This window comes from Panthera onca, chromosome D2 (assembly GCF_046562875.1).
Source record: "Panthera onca isolate mPanOnc1 chromosome D2, mPanOnc1 haplotype 2, whole genome shotgun sequence".
NCBI lineage: Eukaryota > Metazoa > Chordata > Mammalia > Carnivora > Felidae > Panthera > Panthera onca.
The window spans coordinates 6535846-6556483 of record NC_138349.1 but is presented as its reverse complement, the minus strand read 5'-3'; the positions used below and the strand labels follow the sequence as shown (position 1 = coordinate 6556483).

General features: G+C 41.0%; 1 protein-coding gene and 1 long non-coding RNA gene across 3 annotated transcripts in view; one reads left to right on the top strand and one right to left on the bottom strand.

The window, feature by feature from the left end:
- FANK1 (fibronectin type III and ankyrin repeat domains 1) overlaps nucleotides 1–20638 on the top strand; it is a 103684-nt gene that overhangs the window by 36964 nt on the left and 46082 nt on the right. The window lies entirely within an intron of this gene.
- Nucleotides 894–10291, bottom strand: LOC144613207 (uncharacterized). The gene is made up of 3 exons (XR_013550590.2): nucleotides 9676–10291; nucleotides 7633–7940; nucleotides 894–1090 (listed from the first exon to the last, which is right to left on the bottom strand). It is a non-coding gene; the product is annotated as an uncharacterized LOC144613207 (long non-coding RNA).

Here is a 20638-nt window from a genome sequence, read left to right as displayed (position 1 = left end):
CCCTAGAAATACATCTAACAAAATAGGTCCATCTTATATACAGAAACTTTCACAACTTCATTGAAAGACTGAGACTCAAAAGTATAAAGACTTAAAGGTAGTTAGGCTGAGAATTGTAAAGTGACCAATTTCTAATCAAAATGGTGCTGGCTATTGTATCAATGCGTGTGGGGGGGAATCCTATGAAATTGGATTGTTATCTCACTTTATATGTAACAATCAGAACCAAATGGATTAACGGCTTAAATGTAAAAAGGGCATAACTTTACTTTTTTTTTTTCTTTTTTTTCTTTTTTAACGTTTATTTTTGAGACAGAGAGAGACAGAGCATGAATGGGGGAGGGTCAGAGAGAGGGAGACCCAGAATCTGAAACAGGCTCCGGGCTCTGAGCTGTCAGCACAGAGCCCGACGCGGGGCTCGAACTCACGGACCGCGAGATCGTGACCTGAGCCGAAGTCGTCGCTCAACCGACTGAGCCACCCAGGCGAAAAAGGGCAAAACTTTAAAACATTTGGAAGAATATGTAGGAAAATATATTTCTAAGCTTGGGATAGGAAACAACTTCTTTCAGAAAGGTAGATCATAAAGTCAAGAAATAAGATACAATCTTGTAGAAATTCCACATTTGCAACATCAGACAAAGGATTAGCCTCCAGAATATATAAAGAATTTCTACAAATGAATTAGGTATAAGCAACCAATGGAAAAATAAACCGCGTATAGAAGATGAACATTTTGCAGAAGAGGGAACAATTTTTTGGCAAATAAAATTACATGGAGGCATTGAATCTCTTTGGTTAACAAGGAAATAAAAAGACTGTAATGAGATGCCATTTTACATCTATAGGATTGGTGATAATAAAGAAGTCTGATAACATGTTGCATAGACTATGGATCAACAATTCTTATACTTGTAAGAGCGGAAATTTTTATAATCAGGTTGAGAACCAACCAGAAATAAGGGTGGACATTTATTTACCTACGGACAAGCAGACTTTATTCCTAGATCTAGACTCCTGACGAGCTCTTGTATGTGGATACCAGGAGACCAAGAATGTTCATAGCTGGACTGTTTACAGTAGCAAAAACCTGGAAAAAACCATATGCCCATTGTCAGAATGGCTAAGTAAATTATGGCATATTCACATGATAGATCATAATACAGCAACGAAAAGCTATTCACAACTTGATAAATCATAATAGCAAAATTCAATGAAAAAGCAAGTTTTAGAAGACCATACAGTTTAATATCCTCTAAAGTTAAGATAGCAGCAAAACTAAGTAAGTAGGGCTTCATATAAACAGTGTTAAACAGATCATAGGGCGGGGGTGTCTGGCTGGTCAGTCAGTGGAAGATGCGACTTTTGATCTCAAGGTCATGAGTTCAAGCCCCATGTTGGGCATGGAGCCTACTTAAATAAAAAAAAAAATCATAGGAATAACAAACACAAATCGGTGGTCTTATCTCTGGAGGATTAAGGGATAGGATGGAGACAGCACACAAGTCAATCCCTGGTATTTGTACTTTTCTAAGTCTTTAGCTGGTGGTTACTTTACAGCGTCTGCTTATGTTTATATATACTCTACATACTCCAGTGATCCCGAGTGTTACCATGATGAAAAAAGCAAAATTACTAAGAAAGATTTGGTCTTGAAATATATAAACCACCACCAATTAGAAGAGAGAATATAGGAAAGGAACTCCCTACGTGACATTCCAGGAATAAATCTCATCGGAAACCTGCAGGATCTATGTGAAGACAATTTTGAAAGTCTACCGAGAACCATAAAAGGAGACCTGGAAACGGAAAGGCTTTTTTTTTTTTTTTCTTAGAAAAACTTATTTCATAAAGGTGTCAATTCTCCTTGAGTCTATAAATTTAATGCTTTATGCAGTTTCTGAAGTTTTTTTTTTCTCAGCCTAGATAAGTTAATTCTAGAATTCATATGGAAACCAAAAATAAAAGTGACTAGAACTGAATAGAAAGCTTCGTAAATCTGCCTGGTATAGGTATACGAATGGACATAAAGGCCAATGAAGCAACCAAAAAGGACAAATAGACTATTTATTGAAGAAATAATTATTATATGCTATATATAATTATTACCAATCGGGATGAGCTTGGGGATTGTTCAATATGTGATATTGGGGGAACCAGATAGCCATATTTAAAACCTAATTTCAGGGGCTCCTGGGTGGCTCAGTCGGTTAAGTGTCTGACTTTGGCTCTCAGGTCATGATCTCACAGTTCGTGGTCTTGAGCCCTGTGTCAGGCTCTGTGCTGACAGCTCAGAGCCTGGAGCCTGCTTCAGATTCTGTGTCTCCCTCTCTGTGCTCCTCCCCCACTCATGCTCTTTTTCTCTCTAAAAAATAAATAAACATTAAAAAAATAAAAAAAACACCTAATTTCAGAATGATCCGAGATTTAAATGTTGAAGAAGTAAATCTAGAAAAAAAATAGGAAATTCAAAAATAACCTAGGAGTGGGAAAGATTTAAGCGTGACTGAACCTACTGAAGCTATAGATGAACTTGACTGTCTAAGGAGGAAGAAAATGAAACTGTGTAAAAATGGAAAGGTGGAAAAATGTTAGTTCATCTTATAAAGAACTTAATATGTGAAGGATTTAATTTGTAAATTGAATATGTAAAGAATTTCTACCATTAATAAGACCGATTATGCAATAATAAAATAGGCAGAGGTTTCAAATGGACATTTTGTATATTTTCTAAAAGCAAATGCAAATGGCTTTTAAACATCAAAAAACAAATGTTCTATCTTAAAATGTTCACTCTTAGAGAAATGGCAATTAAATAACAAGAACTGAAAAATTAGCAAATGAACAACCCAGTTAAGAAATGGGCAGAAGATCTGAACCGACGCCTCACCGAAGAAGATGCTCATGCTCGGATGGGGAATAAGCAAGTGAAAAGATGGCCAACATCCTTTGCCATTAGGGAATTGCAAATTAGAGTGACAATGAAGTAAAACCAAAACAAACCACTTCATACCATTAGAATGATGAAAATCCAAAACTCCAATAATACCAAAGGCTGGCGAGGATGTGGAGTGACAGAAACTCTCCGTCGTTACTGGTGGGAAAGCAAAATGGTGTGGCCGCTTTGGAAGAGGTTTTGGCAGTTCCTTATGAAACTAAACCTGCTTTTACACAGTCCAATCACGCCCCTGGGTATTTACCCAAAGGAATCGACAACTTATGTCCACGTAGAAATCTGCACGTGGATGTTTGGGGGAGTTTTGTTTATAACTGCCAAATTTGGAAGCAAATCCATTCGGCAGGTGAATGGATAAATACGCTGTGACATGTCCAGACTATGGTATGTTATTCAGCGCTGAGAGGAAATGAGTTACTAAGACACGAAAAGACATGGAGAAACCTTCTGGGGGCGTGTTACCAAGTGAAAGATGCTGATCTGAAAAGACAAAACCATGGAGACTGTAAAAGGACCAGTGGTTGCCAGGGGTTGGGGGAGGGAGGAGGGATGAGGAAGGGGAGCACAGCGGATTTTTAGGGCAGTAAAACTGACAAATCACTCTGCATGACACTGTAACGGTGGCTACGCTTCATTCTACATTTGTTCAGACCCACAGAATGTACGGCATCCAGAGTGAGTCCTAATGTAAACTGTGGACTCTGATGACGACGTGACAACGCAGGTTCATCAGTTGTAACAAACGTACCGCTGTGGCACTGGATGTTAATAGTGGGGAAGGCGTGCACGTCTGGGGTCGAGGGTGTGTGGGAACCCTGTACCTTCTGCTCCGTTTTGCTGTGAACTTAACGCTGCTCTAAAAAACCAGTATATTTAAACAATGACAAGAAGATACCATTTTGAACTCCTCTAAATATGTGACACCCTGTATTCCTGAGGGTAGGGGAGTAGGGATGATTTTTGCAGGGGCACAGAAGGAGTGTCTTATTGATCCAACTTAAAAATGTATAGTCTCTGACTTAGCAATTGCACTTGTAGGAATTTACCCTACAGACCCATTCCTAGGTGAGTGAAAATGTATACGAACCCAGGAAAGACATTGCGTCCGTATGTATAACAGGTAAAAGACTGGAAATGTTCTAAATGTCCTACCCAAGGGATTGGGTTAAATACAGTACATTCATAAAATGGCATCCTTGTAGGTATCAAAAGAAAAAGTAGAAGGATAATTCAGTCTCTGGTTGATGGCATGAAAAATGTTTGGCAGAGTTTTAGCTCTGCCACGCGTTACTGGTGATGCCGCGTACGTTTTTGAGATTTTGCTGTCCAATTTGCTGTGATTTCCATCAGGTTTCCTTCCTGTAGAATCATTTCACCTTTCTGTGGGCCAGGGCAATCACAGATACTCAGTATTAAATGGTTTGTCCTCGAGGTGTTCATGATAGTAACAATTGAGAATTTCCTTTAAGTTTTTTTAAAATGAGAATTTAGCAAAACATTCAGTATTTTCCCAATCTTCCTATGATTCACTTCTCTTCATTATTTGGATTATCAGAAATCCAGAACCTATTCACTTCATTTGAGATTTATCCCTGCCATTTAATCAACTGCTGTATTGAGATCTAAAAAATTTTCTCTTACAAGTTGCTTCCTAATGTCAAAATAATTTCTGTTAATTTCATTGCTCCTTTTTAATCGCTTATTTCATACTCTGATAATTTTATACTTTTGTACGTAATGGATTGAAATCCTTCTTCTATGTCCAAATCTGAAAATTTTAATTTACTGAACTAGTCTAAAATGACTTTTCCAGATCGTAGTTAAGATGACATAGTCAACCTTTCTTAATTTTTATAGCCTTAAAATATTTAAAAATAATCTACATATCATAAAGTATGCCTTTTAAATGTTTATTTTGAGAGAATGAATGAGTGAATGAATGAATGAATATATGAATCCTAAGCAGGCTCCGTGCTGTCAGTGCAGAGCCCAATGTCGGGCTCGATCTCGCCAACTGTGAGACCATGACCTGAGCCAAAATCAAGAGTCAGACACTTAACCAACTGACGCACTCAGGTGTCCCTAAAGTATGCCTTTAAAAAAATTATACAGTCCAGTGTTTTTTTGCTCTCTGTCTCCACAGTTATGCCTATTCTGGACATCCCTTATAAATAGAATTATACAATACGTGGCCTTTTGTGAAAACTTTAACCTTTTGAATAAACTCATGTCTTGTTTTCAAAGTTTTCTTCTCATAGAAAATATATTTCAGAGTGGTTAAAATGTCCTTGTACTTTAAAATGTGCTGTAGGGTGCCTGGCTGGCTTGGTCAGTGGAGCAGGTGACTCTTGATCTTGGGGTCGTGAGTTCGAGACCCACGTTGGGTATAGAACCTACTTAAAAAAAAAAGTTCTAAAATGTTGTGCTGCAAGAGTTCTCTGCTTTGTTGGTAATGGGCAGGTCATCTCACTTAAAAAATCCTTAGACTTAAAAAAACAATCCAATTTGGCGTAGGTGTTTAAAATACTGCATCTAATATAAGAAAGAATAACTGTTGGAAAATCCCAAAGTAGTCAGCAACTTTGGGAATTGGGAGGACCTCTTCCTGATGTGATTTATGGATTAGTTTCATCCAGAATATGTTGTAAATGCTTGCTAATGTTGTTGAAGAGCGCTTGAAACGGTCATCTTTCCTGAGAGTGACATCACTGATTGCAAATGTGCAACGTGGGTTACGGTGGTCCAGAGCTTCCTTGAGTCTGAGCGACTGCCAAAACTGCATTTGAATTCTCCTTGTGTGTGCCTTAATTCCGGAGGAATTTTGGCAGGCAGGTTAAAATTTGGTTTCCTGCATAACAAAGTGGGGTTTTTTGTTTGTTTGTTTTTTGTATCTTAGAGTAGTATACACATAATGGCATATGGGAAGCAATTCTCTACTGCAGAATTGGCATCAGTAGAGGGTTACCTGATGTCTGTTTTTTTTGTTTTGTTTTAATTTTTTAACGTTTATTTTTGACAGAGAAAGAGCACGAGTCGGGGAGGGGCAGAGAGGGAGACACAGAGCGCAGGCTCCAGGCTCTGAGCTGTCAGCACAGATCCCAATATGGGGCTCGAACTCACGAACTGCGAGATCATGACCTGAGCTGAAGTCGGAGGTTTAACTGACTGAGCCACCCAGGCGCCCCTGTCTGATGTCTGGTTTTGATTTCTCAGTTCATTTTGTTCAAGTTTTCCCTTATTTTGATTTTTCGTGAGCTGTTTTGGATAAATAAGTCAGTGTTGTCCTTTCATTTTGACAGTTTTCCAAGCACTCGTGTGAAAATGGATCAAATCTAGCAGTTTGAGGATTTCCCCATATTCTGAAGGGCGTCACTTGTTACTGTCTCTGATGGGTAATCCTCTTTGATTTAACAATTTAATACCCTCAACTACTCCTTTTAGTATGTCAGAATAATATCATGTGTTCTTTCTTGTCTGTTCTCTTCAAGGCAATGGTAAAGCACAGTTTAGTTTATGTGTAATCCAAGGAAACATAGCCTCCTTGTGTTCTGTGACATCTGATTTCTGAGAGTTCTTAATATATGTAATTCTGACAACTTACCTGGTGTAGGTAATGGGTGTCTTGTTAAAAATATTTAATCTCGGGGCGCCTGGGTGGCTCAGTCGGTTAAGCGTCCGACTTCAGCTCAGGTCACGATCTTGCGGTCTGTGAGTTCAAGCCCCGCATCGGGCTCTGGGCTGATGGCTCAGAGCCTGGAGCCTGCTTCCGATTCTGTGTCTCCCTCTCTCTCTGCCCCTCCCCCGTTCATGCTCTGTCTCTCTCTGTCTCAAAAATAAATAAACGTTAAAAAAAAATTAAAAAAAAAATATTTAATCTCAATTAAAAAACCCCTAATACATACATTCATCTGTTGTGGAACAGACTAGCCAAGATCTCATAACCATTTCATCTTTAAGTTTGTTTTAGAATACCTATCTGAGAAGCATTTTAACAGATTTCTTGTTTTGATTCTCTGTAAATTGAGATCAGGATTTGGCAGGCAAAAAGCTGGCATGCAGAGTATATATAGCAGAGGCTGAGAGTTCACGCTGCTCAAGGAAGTCAACACATTTATTCACGTGAGGCTGTGCTGACACATTGTTTTCTCTTTGGAAATTCTGTTTTGTGTTTGATTCTCCTAATCTTATCTATTCTGTTGTTCTTTTTATTATCAGGATTTTCTGGACTATTATGATTCTTTTTGAAATAATTTAAATGGGAGAGGTTGTTTTTTCTAGCATTTTGAACATCCTGCCAATTTTTTGTTAATGTTTGTTTCCTTTTGATAGAGACAGAGCACGAGTAGGGGAGGGGCAGAGAGAGAGAGGGAGGCACAGAATCCGAGGCAGGCTCCAGGCTCCGAGCTGTCAGCAGAGAGCCTGATGCAGGGCTCAAACTCACAAACCATGAGATCATGACCTGAGCCGAAGTCGGATGCTTAACTGACTGAGCCACCCAGGTGCCCCCAAGGTCCTGCCTATTTTTATTCTTTCAGTCCTCTCTTTAGTTTCCAGTAGGATCCTTACTTTCCAGTGTATTTGAATTTTGGAATGATCAATAATTGTAGAAAATAGAAAATGTATCTGAAATTAAGGCAAACACAAGAGCAATACAAATGCACTTAAAAATTGCCCACCGTGTTCAATCGAACCCCATAATTATGTAATCAAATTCTTCTCCTACAAATAGTGAATTATTGATGGGATGTGTAGGAGTTTTTCACTGGAACATTTGTTTCTTCAGGCTACTTTGCTGTATTGGTGGCAATTTTGCATGCTGTTTTATCTGGAACTGTCAGACTCTGCGGGCGAGATGCCTCGGAGAAGTGGAGGTGTGCATAGCAATGCACGCAGCCTCCTGTTCAGTTCCTCCTTGCTATTGGAAGTAAGGCTTTGTGCTTGTGTCACAAGCCAAGAATGCTGACGTTTCGTTTCATGCGATTTACTGCAAAAAGAGAAAAGTATGGTGTGTTTATAATTTGTACACGTGGCTTATTGGGTATATTTCTGACAGGTGAAAACTTTGGTTTTAATTAGTTATCAACAAGATCCACATCCCCGGCTTCAGATTTTAAATGTTGGATGTTTGGGAGAGTTTTTCCGCAGACTAGCTTCTGGCTCTCTCCACCTCACCCTCTTTCCCTGAAAGGCCCACTCACAGGGCCAGCAGACCCACTCACCCTGAACTGTGTGACGGGGGGTGAGTCCCTTAAGTGCATCCCCGGAAGTGACCGTTCTGGGGGGTGGGGGGCTAGCATTACCACCTCACTGGTCCACAAGAGTGACTTTGAGCTGCATAAACACCTTCCCAGACCAAATGTGTTTCCAGCTCAAGGCCCCTTTGCTAGAAGGAATACCGGTCCCTGCAATACCACCAGACCCAGGGGAGGTGGGCAGAGGGGAAGTCGGAGTAGGAAGAGGGCGCTCTCCTAACAATTTGGAGTTCTGACGCCATTTGCAAATTTTACCAGAAAACGTCTTGCCGTGTGAACACATTGCTAAGACCCCTTGCAAGGGGCACATGTGCATACGAGACCCCGAAGATTTAGGCTTCGTGAGCTTTGTAGTAAACGTCCTTCTTCATTATTTCATGGCTTTGGGACCCCCTCCTAGGTACTTAATAAATATGGGTTCATTTGGACAATGTTTGTCTGTTGGGCCCACACCATGTGCAGAATCGCCAGTGTGAGCGTTTTGTGGGGGCCGCCTCTGTGCCAGGGAGGCTCTTTCCTTTATGCTGCCCCGGCCGCTGCAGTAGCCATCTGAGTCTGCTCCAGTGTTGGTGCGGTCAAGGTGCCTTAGCCCAGCCTGGGGAGCAAAGGAAAACCATTTTCTGTAGCCGGGGAAGCCCCTTCGATGACCAGATTCCTGGGTGCTGTGATTGTACTGGGTATAGCTGTGCCCCGCTCTTGCATCTTGGTAGAAATCTATCACCTCATGAGGACAAAGGTCCACATCAAGAGTATTGGAATTTGGGGGCAGACATTCTTTGGTCCTTTTTCCCACTGGATCCAAACTACGGCTGATGACACACGCGTTTACGAAGGTCTTGCTCAGCTAAGAGCACTTTCCTGAAGCTTTCTGTACCAATCTAGGTAAACGGTCAGGCCCACTGGCCAGTGAGTAGGCCGAGAGCTGACCTTTCTGGCCCAAGGGCCCCACTGCTAACTCAAAAGCTGCTTTAAAAGAGGTTTGAGGGGCGCCTGGGTGGCTCAGTCGGTTAAGCATCCGACTTCGGCTCAGGTCATGATCTCACGGTCCGTGAGTTCGAGCCCCGCGTCGGGCTCTGTGCTGACAGCTCAGAGCCTGGAACCTGCTTCAGATTCTGTGTCTCCCTCTCTCTCTGACCCTCCCCCCTTCATGCTCTGTCTCTCTCTGTCTCAAAAATAAATAAAACATTAAAAAAAATTAAAAAAGGTTTGAAATGTTTATACTCTGTGGATACACTGAAAACCGCTGAACTGTATGCTTTAGATAAATGAATTTTATGGTATATCAACTCAATCTCAATAAAGCTGTTTAAAAAAAGTTTAACAAAAAGTTCAGTCAGGCTGCTGAGTCGTGAGATAGTACCAGCAGAGACCAGAGGAGATGTCCACACGTCTCCAGAGTAAGTGCCTGATGAAGTGGGCTCGGCAAAGGGTAGGGTGATGGCCCTGGGGGATATTGGGCAACTTTACCTCCACAGAGATGTCTGTAGAAAATGCCAGGTTCTCGTCTCCTCAGCTGCTGTTTCAGGGCGTATCTTACCATCTATTTCTAGGGTGGTTCTGAGACTTGGGTATATGCTGGAATCACCCGAGGTCTGTAAAACTCTTGAGGCCTCAGCCTCAAGAGTTTCTGCTTCAGTAGGTCTGGGTCAGAACGGAGAATCTGCATTTCTCACAAGTTTCCAGCCATGAGCCGGGAACCACACTTTGGGAACCACTTGGCCTATGGCTGCCAGAGCTCACTGTCCTGAGGTGGGGGGTGGGTGGCTGCTAAGTCTGGCCTCTGCTGGGGCAGCTCATGGTTTGCATCAGGCTCTTGGTTGAGGTGGAATCTCCAAGAGGCCCCCCCGGATCCAGCGGACTGGTGGGAGGTGAGGGCTATCGAGTGATTTTTCAAACGGCTCTTCATGCCCCGTTAGTAGAAAGGAGCTGCCTCGGGGCGCCTGGGAGATCTGGGAGGCTGTGTGGGTGGTCTTCAGACCCCTCCCTGCCTACTTTTCCACCAGGTCAGCTCTGTTCTTATGCCAAGTGTACTGGGATCCTATAGATGAATTTGTTTGAAGAATGGCTTCCGTTGCATGGACAATAGTATCTATGGTAACAATCTGGATTCTGGGCTCTGGAAGAGGAGAGCTCTGGAAGATTCCTCTGAGGGCCGGGTTCCAGGGAGCCAGCAGGACCGGGATGCCCCTTGGTTGCCGACTTGTACGCACTTTTCCGTTCCACGTAGAGTCACGCCTCCAGATCCAACACAGCTTTGTGATTAAGAGCTCGAGTCGGACAGAGGAGGGTCCAGCCACTCCCGGTCGAGTGTCCTCCTACCTCCGGGAGGTCTCTGTGCCAGATCTAGTCTTTCTTTTGGGCAAGGATTCTGCCATCACCCATGGGTGTTTGTGAGCCTGAGATGAGACTTGCTCTAAAGCCCTCAGCACAGCATCTGGCTCAATGTCAACGCTCACACAAGTATGAGTATTGCCATACTGGTTTGGTTATGTGGTGAAAAGTATAACGTTTTTCTAGAATCAAATAATTACACGTAAAATCAATATGGATTCCATATCACCGAAGAATTTCAATAGTTAATGGATTTTTTTCCTCCTGTAGTGGGAAAAAATGGGTTTTTAGTTTTAAAAAATAGGAAAACTAATTACTAGAGCAACGGGTAAAAAATAGTTGAAAAGGAATAATTGCGGGGCACCTGGGTGGCTCAGTCGGTTAAGCGTCCGACTTCGGCTCAGGTCACGATCTCGCGGTCCGTGAGTTCGAGCCCCGCGTCGGGCTCTGGGCTGACGGCTCGGAGCCTGGAGCCTGCTTCCGACTCTGTGTCTCCCTCTCTCTCTGCCCCTCCCCCGTTCATGCTCTGTCTCTCTCTGTCTCAAAAATAAATAAACGTTAAAAAAAAAATTAAAAAAAAAAATAAAAGGAATAATTGCTTGAAACGATAACATTAGCAGAAATCACTCTGGTACTTTTTGTCACTTGCTCTGCTTGACAAAGGATTTCTGTGAAACACTTGTAATACTCCTATTTGCTATAAGTATCTTATTTTTTTTAATGATGTTTTAATAAAAACTCATGCTTCATCTCGAATGATTATTCAGCTCCCAGACAAAATTAAGTTCATTCCAAGTAAGAAAGAATATATGTTCTACAGCAAGGCAACGCTGGGGCTTGGGGACAGTTACTCAAGGAATATTCAAGGAATTTAAGTCTTGAGTTTTTTATTTAAAGGAAGTATGATCAATTATCCTGTCTCTGGCAGAGTGCCATGTGAGGCCACATTCTTATTTCTTCACATTTGAAATTCAAATCAGGAGGAAAATGGAGATACAGTAAAACCTTGGTTTGCAAGCATAATTCGTTACAGAAACACGCTTGTAATCCAAAGCGCTTGTGTGTCAAAGTGAATTTCAAGAACCATTGGCTCAGTTGTGATCATGTGGGGTTCAGTGTGACGTCCTAGTCTATTGTGAGACATCACCTATTAAGTTAAAATGTATATCAATTTTATATATATGTAATAAATATATATAAATATAAAATAAATATACATAAATATAAAATATAAATATAAATAATATAAATATAAAATAAATATATAAATGTAAGATATAAATATAAAAAATATATAAATATAAAATATAAATATATATAAATATAAAAATATATATTGATATATATTGTATATTATATATATATATATAAAAGTATTGGTTTTAAAATGTTTGTACTTTTAAAAAATGTTTATTTTTGACAGAGAAACACAAGTGGTGGAGGGGCAGAGAGAGACAGACACACGTGCACACACACACACACACACACACACACACACACACACACTCACACACAGAATCCGAAGTAGGCTCCAGGCTCTGAGCCATCAGCAACAGAACCTGATACGGGGCTTGAACTCACGAACCTGTGAGATAGTGACCTGAGCTGAAGTCGAACCCTTCAGCAACTGGGCCACCCAGGTGCCCCTAAACCAGTAGTTCCATAGTACTTTTTTGGTTTGGAGGAGGGATATCAGCCAGGGTGAGGATTGAATATATTTGAAAGGGGATTCAAAGTGTTATTCTGTTGAGGATGTCACCGTAGAAAAGTGAAAAAACAATCAGAGGCTTTCTTTAAGTTTGTACAGAAAAGAAAATTCTTTGGAGATTTCTCTTGCCTGCTCTACTGTTGAGCCATCATCTATAATGCAGGTTATACTAGCATAGAAAATGGGAACGAGTAGTCAGGTTGACTGTTATGTATGAGCATGAATAATCTTTAGTTTTCTTTCTTTCCCACTTCAGGTCAAGTTGAAATTTTTTACTCTAGACCAAAGGCCTTTGTCGGGTTTGCAGAAAATATAGCACAGGTGCATGGGCTGTGATATACTTACTGAATATGCTTGTAATGGTCTGAAGTAATTATAGCAATTTTCGTGTTTCACCCTTATGGTCAGGCCTTTTGAATAAATTTAAAGTGGTAATAATTACAAGGGTGAAATGATTGTGTGATAACCTGTGGGTGTGTTCATTTAGCAATTTTTTTGTGCCAAAAAATTGAAGGGACTCACTCAGGCTCCTTAAGAAAATATATGGCACACTAGAGGGAAGACGGTTCTAGTAAACCATTATGAAGGAGAAACGGGAACGCATCATGAACTTGTGTATCTGGGAGGCATAGAACTCACCAAAATCTTCAGGTCGCGCTACGTGACATTATGGGTGGGAATCTTATGAGCTGTACTTCTGCCTCTGCCCTCTGTGCCGTCACAGCATAGGTTTGTTCTTCATGTACTGTCAACCCCACGAGAGAGACACCGTTGCTCACTTTAGGCAGATGATACATTTACCCACACGTGTGCCATTTTTAGCACGCTTTATTCCTTTGCGTAGACCCAGATTTTTGTCTTGTATGATTTCTCTTCTGCCTGAGAAATTTCCTTTAATGGTTTTTATAGTTCAGGGTTGCCGGTGATGAATTCTTTTAGCGTTTGTTAGTCTAAAATAACCTTGATTTTGCTCTTATTTGATAAAAAAATTTTTATTTTTATGTTTATTTTTGAGAGAGAGAGAGAGAGAGAGAGAGAGAGAGAGTGAGCGAGTGAATGTGAGTGGGGGAGGGGCAGAGAGAGAGGGAGACATGGAATCCGAAGCCGGCTCCAGGCTCCGAGCTGTCAGCACAGAGCCCCACCCTGGGGTCGAACTCATGAACCACGAGATCATGACCTGGGCCGCAATGGGACGCTCAACTGACTGAGCCACCCAGGCACCCCTTCCTTGGATACTTTCTATTTTGTGATTGCCTAGATAATTTCTGAGGAAAGGTCCTCTGTCCTTGTTTGTTCCTCGGGGTTGGTCCCCTACCCCCACCTCCACCTATGGCTGCTTTTAAGATTTTTCACTAAATTGCTGGGTATCTGGGTGGCTCAGTTGGTTAAGCGTCAGACTTCGGCTCAAGTCATGATCTCACAGCTCATGAGTTCGAGCCCTGTGTCCGCCCCTGTGCTGACAGCTCAGAGCCTGGAGCCTGTTTCGGATTCTGTGTCTCCCTCTCTCTCTGCCCCTCTCCCCCTTGCGCTGTCTCAAAAACGAACAAACATTAAAAAAAAAAAAAAAAGAGATTTTTCACTGAATTTCAACCATTGGGTTAAAATCTACTTGGCACGGTTTTCTTAAGTTTATTCTTCTAGGGGTTCTTGAAATTCTGGATCTGTGGGTTTATGTGGGAGATCTTTGGCTATTATTTCTTCAAATAATTTTCTGCTTATTTTCTTTCCCTCTCCTTCTTGAACTGCAATTACCTGTAAGTTAGATGCTTGATGTTTTCCTTCAGTTCACTGATACCCTGTTAATTCTCAGGGTTTTTTCTGTCTACACTTCATTTTACCATTAAAAAAAAGTTTTTATTATTTAAGTAATCTCTATACCCAGCATGGGGCTCACAGCATGGGGTTCAAACTCGTGACCCCAAGATCAAGAGTCTCACACTCCATTGACTGAGCCAGCCAGGTTGCCCCATTTTACCATTTTCCAAATTGCTATGTCTCCTAATTTATTGATCTATTTTTCTGCCATGTACAATCCGCTGTAAATTGTATTCAGTTTATTTTTCATTTCATATTGTATCTTGAATTTCAAACAAGTCCAGTTAGGCATTTTTTTTGTCTTGTTTCTTCATCACGCTCGTGTTTTTATTTTCTTGAACACCTAGAGCATACTTCTAGGTCAATGTACTACTTATGAATTCTCTTATTTATGTCATTTCTGGGTTCATTCCTATTGATTTTTCTCCCTCATTATAAGTAATAATTTCTGCTTTTCATATTGGTGATGACTTTTTCTAAAATAACTTATTTTTTATAATCTAGAGTTACAAAAAAAATTCACAAAGCTAGTACGTGGTTTCTACATAACCCACATCCAGTTTTCGCTATTAAAGTCTACGCTTTATTTATCTTTCCTTAGTTTTTACCAGATGCCTTTTTTTCCTCCCATGATTCCATCCAGGATACCACGTTATATTTAGTCGTCTGTCTCCTTGCCTCTTTAAGTGGTGGTGGTTTTTCCAGACTTCTCTTGTTGTGGATGACCTCGGCACTTTTGAGGAGCGCGGGTGTTCTGTAGAATGTCCCTCGACGGGATTTATCCAGCGTTTTTCTCAAGATTAGGTTGAGTTTATGGGTTTGGGGGCAGAAGACCAGGTAAAAATGCCATTTTTATTGCACTGATGTCTCACTGTTGATGTTAAGTGTAACCACCTGGGTGGGGTAATGTTTCTCAGGTTTTTCCATTAGAGTCCCCTTCACCCCTCCTGTCCCTCCTGAACTTCACACATAACCAGGAACGAGGAGTTATATTCACCTCCTCCAGGGCAGATCTTTCATGTAAGTTATCTGGAGTCCTTCCGCATGGGAGAACTGTTGCTTCTTTTGCATTTATTGATCCATTCATATCAGAATGGACTCATGGGCATCTCTACTTTGGGTTATGGACCGGTACTTCCACAGTGTTGCTCAAATGTTCCAGCTTGAGTCATTGGGAGGTTTTCAGTTGATGCCTAGGTCTCTATGGCATATGCTCACCATTGTGGGCTCTTTGTTTGTTTTTAACCCTTAATTTAATTTCTGGCACTATAAGATGCTGCTGTAAGGCTCATCTTGTATGCTTCCTGCCCCGTTGCTAGAACCAGCCCTTTCTCCAAGGGGTCCTGGTTTCCTTAATTGAAGAATGGCATTAGAAACCAACATCTAGGTGCTAACTATGCTTGTTGCTAATGGCGTATCGTTGCTTTTAGGACTTCTCAGCTGACAGAGCAAAGAAATCTATAGGAGCGTATACACACGCAAACATATGGACATGTGAGTTAAGCTACACGAGTTCATACCGATGTTCCAATTATAACTTAACATGTGGATCATTCCAGCCTCTTCTCCTTGCTTATCTATAAACTCTACCTTCAGTAGTGACACATATGGTTCTCACCATCTGCCATTCATTTACTTAACTGTTCAATTCCCCTATACATGCAGAGCAATGAACAATTGTGGGAAACCGTGTTATCAACTGGAGTATAGTGCTTGTGTGTGGTTTCTTTTCTCTTTTGATTTGAGACTCTGCATATTTCAAAGTTACCTAGGGTGGAACCCTTTCCCCCTACCCATCAATGAGGTGGTTTCATACATTTGTAACAGAATTAAAGACTGTTTTGTCATAGTCTGCATTCCACCTTGGGCATATCCAACTATCTAAATGATTAAAAGTGCATACAGGTGCATGTGGGTGGCTGAGTGGGTTGAGCGTCCGACTCTTGATTTTGGCTCAGGACATGAACCTAGGGTCATGGGATCGAGCCTCGGGTCTGCCTCTACACTGAGTGAGCCTGCTTAAGATTCTCTCTTCTCTCTCTTCTCTCTCTTCTCTCTCTTCTCTCTCTTCTCTCTCTTCTCTCTCTTCTCTCTCTTCTCTCTCTTCTCTCTCTTCTCTCTCTTCTCTCTCTTCTCTCTCTTCTCTCTCTTCTCTCTCTTCTCTCTCTTCTCTCTCCCCGTCTCCCCCACTCGCATGTTCTCTCTCTCTCTCAAAAAAATTTTAAAAGAAGAACGTGCATACGTTAAGCTTTGCTGTTCAGTAAAGTCCTACAGTTTTTGACAAGTGCGTAATATCATCCATCCACCTTTACAGATTCACAAAGAATAGTTTCACTATCCTAAAAAATCCCCTGTGTTTTACCTATTCATCCCTCCTTCCCTCCCCTGACCCCCCTGGCAACATCCTATGGGTGTATCCTTTTGGGACTGGCTTCTTTCTCTTAGCAATATACATTTGAGATTCTTTCCATGGCTTGACGGGTCATTTCTTGCCTTGTTGAATAACATTCCCCCGTAGGGCTGTACCATAGTTCTTTATCCATTCCCCTATTGAAGGACCTATGGCTTCCAGTTTTGAGCACGAGTATACCTGTTATAAAGATTCTCACACACGTTTTTACGTTGACATAGGTTTTCAAATCAACTGGGCAATTACTTAGGCTCTTGATTGGTATGTCATATGGTAAGACTATGTTCAACTTTGAAAAACCCAAGAAGCCCACCCCCCCCCCCGCCCCCAAAAGCGCCGCCAAATTGTTTTCCAAAATGGCTGTACCAACAGCAGTGAATGAGCATTTCTGTTGCTCTAGGCTCGTGTGTAGTATTGTCAGGGTTTTGGATTTCATCTATTCGTGTAGGTTTATAGTGGTTCTTTGTAATTTTCAGTGTCCTATTGAGTGATGTGGAGCGTCTTTCCGTATGCTTATTTGCCATCTGTATGTCATTTTGGTGAGGTATTTTTAGATCTTTTGACAATTTCGGAATTGTTTTCTTACTGTTGAGCTTTAAGAAGTCTTACTATATTTTGGATACGAGTCCTTTATCTGCCAGGTTTTGCAAATATTTCCAAATGCCTTAATTTTTTAAAAAAATATGTAATTTATTGTCAGATTGGCTAACATACAGTGTGAAAAGTGTGCTCTTGGTTTTGGGGGTAGATTCCCGTGGTTGATCGCTTACCTACAGCACCCAGTGCTCATCCCAACAAGTGCCCTCCTCAACGCCCATCCCCCATTTTCCCCTCCCTGCCTCACCCCCGCCCCTGCCATCAGCCCTCAGTTTGTTCTCTGTATTTAAGAGTCTCTTACCGTTTGCCTTCCAACGTCTCTGTTTGTAACTATTTTTTCCCCCTTCCCTTGCCCCATGGTCTTCTGTTAAGTTTCTCAGGATCCACATAAGAGTGAACACATATGGTATCTGTCTTTCTCTGTATGACTTATTTCACTTAGCATAACACTCTCCAGTTCTGTCCACGTTGCTGCAAATGGCCAGATTTCATTCTTATTGCCAAGTAGCAGTCCATTGTATACATAAACCTTTGTATGTATAAAGAAGATAAAATCTTCTTTATCCATTCATCAGTTGATGGGCATTTAGGCTCTTTCCACAATTTGGCTATTGTTGAAAGCACTGCTGTAAACATTGGGGTACATGTGCCCCTGTGCATCAGCACTCCTGTATCCTTTGGATAAATTCCTAGTAGTGCTATTGCTGGGTTTTAGGGTAGTTCTATTTTTTTTTTTAATTTTTTAAGAAATTTATTTATTTTCAAGAGACAGACACAGTGTGAGTGGGGGAGGGGCAGATAACAAGGGAGACACAGAATCCGAAGCAGGCTCTAGGCTCTGAGCTGTCAGCACAGAGCCCGATGTGGGGCTCGAACCCACGGATGACGAGATCATGACCTGAGCCGAAGTCGGATGCCCAACCGACTGAGCCACCCAGGTGCCCCAAGGTAGTTCAATCTTTAATTTTTTGAGGAACCTCTGCACTGTTTTCCAGAGCGGCTGCACCAGTTGGCATTCCCACCAACAGTGCAAGAGGGTTTCCATTTTTCCACATTCTTGCCAGCGTCTGTTGTTTCCTGAGTTGTTTATTTTAGCCACTCTGACCGGTGTGAGGTGGTATCTCACTGTGGTTTTGATTTGTATTTCCCTGATGATGAGTGACATTGAACATCTTTTCATGTGCCTGTTGGCCATCTGGATATCTTCTTTGGAAAAGTGTCTATTCATGTCTTCTGACCATTTCTTCACTGGATAATTTGTTTTTCGGGTGTTGAGTTTGGATACTAACTCTTTATTGGATACGTCATTTGCAAATATCTTTCCCCATTCTGTCAGTTGCCTGTTAGCTTTGTTGATTGTTTCCCTTGCAGTGCAGAAGCTTTTTACCTTGATGAGGTCCCAATAGTTCATGTTTGCTTTTAATTCCCTTGCCTTTGGAGATGTGTCAAGCAAGAAATTACTGCAGCTGAGGTCAAAAGGGTTGTTGCCTGCTTTCTCCTCTAGGGTTTTGATGGTTTCCTGTCTCACAGGTCTTTTATCCATTTTGAGTTTATTTTTGTGTATGGTGTAAGAAAGTGGTCTAGTTTTACTCTTCTGCATGTTGCTGTCCAGTTCTCCCGGCACCATTTGCTAAAGAGACTGTCTTTTTTCCATTGTATGCTTTTTCCTGCTTTGTCAAAGATTAGTTGGCCATGTATTTGTGGGTCTGAGTCTGGGTTCTCTATTCCATTGGGCTATGTCTCTGTTTTTGTGCTAATACCATAGTGTCTTGATGATTACAGCTTTGTAGTAGAGGCTAAAGTCTGGGATTGTGATGCCTCCCGTTTTGGTTTTCTTATTTCCATATTACTTTGGCTACTTGGGGTCTTTTGTGGTTCCATACAAATTTTAGGATTGTTTGTTCTAGCTTTGAGAAGAATACAGGTACAATTTTGGTTGGGATTAGATTGAATGTGTAGATTGCTTTGGGTAGTATTGACATTTAACAATATTCTCCCAATCCATGAGTGTGGAATGTTTTTCCATTTCTTTGTGTCTTCTTCAAGTTCTTCATAAGTTTTCTATAGTTTTTAGGATACAGGTATCTTACACCTTTGGTTAGGTTTATTCCTGGTATTTTATGGTTCTTGGTGCAATTGTAAATGGGATCAATTTCTTGATTTCTCTCTCTGTTGCTTCATTATTGGTGTATAGAAATGCAACTGATTTCTGTGCATTGATTTTGTACCTTGCGATTTTGCTGAATTCATGTATCAGTTCTAGCAGCCTTTTGGTGGAGTCTGTTGGGTTTTCCATGTAGAGCATCATGTCATCTGTGAAAAGTGAAAGTGTGACTTCTTCTTTGCCTATTTTGATGCCTTTTATTTCATTTTGTTGTCTGATTGCCGATATGAGGACTTCCAACACTATGTTAAACAACAGCGGTGAGAGTGGACATCCCTGTCGTGTTCCTGATCTCAGGGGGAAAGCACTCAGTTTTTCCCCATTGAGGCTGATATTCGCTGTGGGCTTTTCATAAATGACTTTTATGATGTTTAAGTATGTCCTTCTATCCTGCCTTTCTTGAGGGTTTTTATTAAGAAAGGATGCTGTATTTTGTCATGCTTTTTCTGCATCTATTGACAGGATCATATGGTTCTTATCCTTTATTACTGTGATGTATCACATTGATTGATTTGTGAATATCGAGCCAGCCCTGCAGCCCAGGAGTGAATCTCACTTGATCATGGTGAATAATTCTTTTTATATGCTGTTGAATTTGATTTGCTAGTATCTTGTTGAGAATTTTTGTATCCATATTCATCAGGTATATTGGCCTGTAGTTCTCTTTTTTTGCTGGGTGTCTGTCTGGTTTTGGAATCAAAGTAATGCTGGCTTCATAGAATGAGTCTGGAAGTTTTCATTCCGTTTCTTTTCTTTCTTTCTGTCTTTCTTTCTGTCTTTCTTTCTGTCTTTCTTTCTGTCTTTCTTTCTGTCTTTCTTTCTGTCTTTCCTTCTTTCTTTCTTTCTTGGAACAGCTTGAGGAACTGCTTTAAATGTCTGGTGGAATTCTCCTGGGAAGCCAGGCCCAGGACTCTTATTTGTTGGGAGACTTTTGATAACTGATTCAATGTCTTTACTAGTTATGGGTCTGTTCGAATTTTCTGTTTCTTCCTGTTTGAGTTTTAGTAATGTGTGGGTGTCGAGGAATTTGTCCATTTCTTCCAGGTTGTGCAGTTTGTTGGCATATAATTTTTCATTCTATTCTCTGAAAATTGCTTCTATTTCTGAGGGATTGGTTGTGATAAGTCCATTTTCATTCCTGATTTTATCTGTTTGGGTCCTCTTTTATTTTTGAGAAGTCTGGCTAGGGGGTTTTAAATTTTATTTATTTTTTTCAGAAAACACTCTTAGTTTCATTGATCTATTCCGCTGTTGTTTTTTTTTTTTTTTGGATTCTATATTATTTATTTCTGCTCTGATCTTTATTATTTCTCTTCTTCTACTGGCCTTGGGGTTTCTTTGTTTTTCTGCTTCTAGTTCCTTTAGGTGTGCTGTTGGATTTTGTATTTGGGATTTTTCTTGTTTC